The sequence below is a fragment of the Microtus ochrogaster genome (genome assembly GCF_000317375.1).
Source record: "Microtus ochrogaster isolate Prairie Vole_2 chromosome 14 unlocalized genomic scaffold, MicOch1.0 chr14_random_2, whole genome shotgun sequence".
Taxonomy (NCBI): domain Eukaryota; kingdom Metazoa; phylum Chordata; class Mammalia; order Rodentia; family Cricetidae; genus Microtus; species Microtus ochrogaster.
The window spans coordinates 1324092-1328328 of NW_004949097.1; positions in this window are offsets into that span (position 1 = coordinate 1324092).

Genomic DNA, 4237 nt, shown 5'->3' on the forward strand with positions numbered 1-4237 from the left:
CTTTGATGTCATTCTTTTCCTTCGTATGCAGTGCTTAGTCCATTAGGGAATCCTGTCGGGTCAACCTTCACACTATACGCCTACTCTGGTAAGTGCTTTTCACTGCTTCAAGTGACAAGCACCTCTTCCTTGCTTTGCTGTCACGGACCCCAGCTGGTCACTGACTCCTGCTCTCGTGAACCCAGCTCCAATCTTGCACTCATTATGGTGCATCCTCATCTGCAGTAGAGGCGTTCTCTTCAAAGTTGACTTTGATCATTTCATCCTGTGCTTGCGCCCTGGAGGGGGCCTGTCCATTTACTGTAGAACAGTCAAAGGCACTGCAACAGCCTTCGGTCCTTACATGGCCTCTGCTTGGTCCTCACGGGAACTCTTCTGGTCCGTGTTTCCCCCTGTGCCCTGTGGGACCCCCTAACCTTCCAGCAACCCTTAGTCACAGAGCCTCATCTTCCTTTGGGACCTTTGCACTGGCTGTTTCCTTGGTACATCTTTGTTCCCAGCCATCCATCTGCCCAGATGCTTGGCTAGCACCCAACACTGTTTTCTGGTCTCATTGTGACCTCACCTGTAAAACTTACATACCATCCTCTTCAAGAATTCCCTAAAATCACTCATTTCCTTCTTCCCTACTTTTTAATTCTTCCATAGCACTTATTACTTCCTAAAATATGATGTCATAGACGACACATGTTTCCTCCACACCTGCTCTGCAAGGGTTTGTTTTTGATTATTCGTTGACACATGTAATTGCCTAGAGTCATATTTGGTTCATTGGAGGCGGGAATAAAGTTTGTGAAGTGAACAAATGATGAGAACATTTAATACTATTTTAGGTCAAACAGTAGAATCAAACTCAAAACAAACAATCAACAAACAAACAAGAACAATAAAAACCACGGTGCAAGCTGAACTATGGTGAGTTAGAAAAGAGGATTGGCCGATTCCACAAGGTCTCAGCCCTGTCTGGTCATGGCTAGTGGAACAACCCGATGAGTTTGTGATACAGGAGAGGTTCCCTCTGCTCCTCACCGCCCCATGGATGTCCAGTTCTGAAGAAGCTCTTCCCTGTTCCCCTTTCATTTCTCCATTTTGCATGAGGCTTTTAATGGCTGGAGAGAGGGCCCAGTGGTTAAAAACACTGGCTGCTTTCCCAGAGGACCTGGGTTCAGTTCCCAGCACCCATATGGCAGCTCACAACTGTCTGTAACTCCAGTTCTAGAGGATCAGACACCCTCACATAGAAACACATGCAGGCAAAAAGACTCATTCCACGAGACGTTGAGAGGAACTGGCAGGATGATATGCCAGCATGGGGGCTTGCCTGGATAAGGATGATCTTGCTGCCTTGGAGAAGGCTAATTTCAGATTATGGCAGCATGGGGGAGACAGATGCCATCTGAGAGCATCCCGCCACTCATCTCTTCCCAGGCTGATGTCCAGCATTTTGAGTTGAGCAGTCAGGTGAATGTTGACTACACGAGACCCTGTAGACACAGACTAGAATGCCCAAGATCACATGGATAATAGAATATGTCAGAGCCAGAATTTGCCTCCTGGCAGCTTGACAGCTGGGTTCACACTCTCAGCCGCTTGGCAGCCAGCTCTGGATATTCAAGAATGACGAATGAGATAGGGCGTGTGCCTACAGGTGAGGCAGAGGGAGGCGGCTCGTCCTCCTGTGGGATTTACTCTGTGGCTTAGTGGCTGTCCTCGAATCCCTGTGTCCTTAGGGTATGGGCCTTGGATGAAGACGGACAACTCTGTGAACCTGAACATCCAGAAGCAGCACTGTCTCCTAGCAGTGATCTGAGTGATTTGTCTTTATCCTTCACCCTCTGTAGACAGCAGTTAAGCTCAAAAGGCCCTCAGTTAGTTCTAGGACATGCTTCTGAACAGGCGATTCTGTCCTGTAGTTCAGGCTAACTTCAAATCTGCTATATAAATGAGGATGAATTTGAACTCCTGATCCTCCTGCCTGCACCTCCTAGGTGCTTGTCACACCGGGCTAGCCTAGGGCATCCTAATGAATCTCCCAGTTCATCTGTAAACAGAATAGAGAAAATAGTGCCAATGACCTCCTTACAGGGTAAATCAGGCCAGTCACAGAATGAACGAGTAGCCAGGACACAGTGAATGTGTCACACGTTTTAGTTATCAATAGCTCGTTTTTGTTTTGCTAAGAAAAACACTCCTTTTAGATGTACTGATTTTATGTGTGTGGGTGTTTTGCCTGCGTGCATATATTTGCACCATGTGCGTGCCCTCAAAGGTCAGAAGAGGGCATCAGGTCCTCTAAAACTAGAGTCACAGATAGCTGTGGGCCACCAGGCAGGTCCTGGGCACCAAACCCAGGTCCTTTGCAAGAGCTACAAATGCTCTTAGCTGTTGAACTGTGTCCCCAGACCCTTGCTTTGTTTTTGAAACAGGGTCTTGATATGTAGCCCAGCCTGGCCTGGCAGCCTCCTGAGTGCTGGGATTACCTGGCAGTAGTTCTTTTAAAAATTCCACTTAATCTATCTTAATAAAATAATGTACTGTGAACATGTGTGTGTGCATGTGTGCATGTGTGCATGCATGGAGAGAGTCTCATAGATCCCAGGCTGTCCTCAAGCTTGCTCTGTAGCTAAGGATGCCCTTGAACTTCTGATCTCCCTCCCTCTACCTCCTCAGTGCTGGGACCACCACACCCAGTCTATGTGATGATGGGGACAAAACCCAGGACCTCTCGAACGCTAGGCAAGTGCTTTGCAATCAAGCTACACCCCAGACTCCATTGTGAGCAAACATATCTCCAGGAAGCGGGTGTGAGGTGGGGATAGAAATCACAGAGGCAGCAGCTGTTACTGGAGGAGCCAGGGAAGACTCTGAAGCTGCTGAAGCTGGACCTGGACAGGGCAGAGAGGGATGGAGGAGTCTGGCAGGGAGAGCACAGTGACATTGGGAAGGAGGCCCTGGGAGAGCATGGCAGAGGAACCTTCTGAAGAATAAGGGACTGAGGAGAGAGGAAGAGATGCCAGGCGAGAAGAGGTTGGGGCCTGAGCCAACTCATAAGCTTATGTTTTAAAAGATCTACTCTATTTATTTATTTATCTATTTATTTATCTATTTATTTATTTATTGTTTATGTGGGTGGGTGTTTGCCTGTGGAGTTATAGGAGGTTGTGAGCTTTCCAGTGTCAATGCTGGGATCTGAACTCCAGTCCTCTGAAAGACACTGAGCAATCTCTCCAGTTCCATGGCACACCTTTTTTGTTTGTTTGTTTATGAAGGTGTAGTTTACCCACAGAGACAAACAGTCCAACAGTCGGGCTGTGCAATGGCTCTTCACAGCCAACACCATTTCTTGCCTCGCTCACAGGCTGCTGTGCCATCTCGACCTTACTAGCTTGGCTCCTGATTCTGCATTTGTGGCTATTATTTGGGTCTCTCCCCAGATTCTTAGAGGTTGATGTCGCTATAGCAACAAAAGTAGGGGAAAGGTTAGCTCCAGTTCAGGACAGAAATTCAAATGCCAAACCTGTGGCATCCACTAAATACAAACCCATCAGTGTGGCACGCCGTGAAACTGTAATTATTGTTCTCAAGATCAAAGAACATTACTCAAGAGTGGAGAAGCCAAGTGTAAATTAAGGAGATCTTCCTTAAAGGAGCCGTGACTAAGTCTCCGGGCTCACTGAGGGTTCCCCTGTGTTTGTGCATACAATCACCCCATGACCCCAGGACACTCGTATGTAAGCTTAAGAATGTGGCATTGTGCCACGGTACACACAGAGCAAATTTTACTGGACAGAGCTTGCAAAAATGGAAGGAGTGTTAAGGCCACGGGAAGGTGGTAGCTTCTGGGAAGAGGCAGAACCCTGTTCACGCACACAGTTCAGGAGGCCGTAGCTCAAGCTGTGCCCTGGGCACTCAGTCCTGGGAAGAGTTAGTCATTGACACCTAAGTTCTTCTGGTCACTGGTTTCCAGTGCAGGTTTTTACCCATTTAAATCAGGAGCCACGTGCTCTACTCCAGCACCCCAGGGAGAGAAGTGAGCCGAGACCGAACGATTTGAAAAGTAAACTTCGGTTTGGGCAGTGATGCTGATGAGGGGAGGTGGGGATAGGAATGTTTAGTTTCCTCATTTGTAGATTGGCAATGGGAAAGTCTGGTGCTTGTAGCCTACTGTTTCTCTTTCATTCTGGCTTCCCTTCCCTTCCCTTCCCTTCCCTTCCCTTCCCTTCCCTTCCCTTCCCTT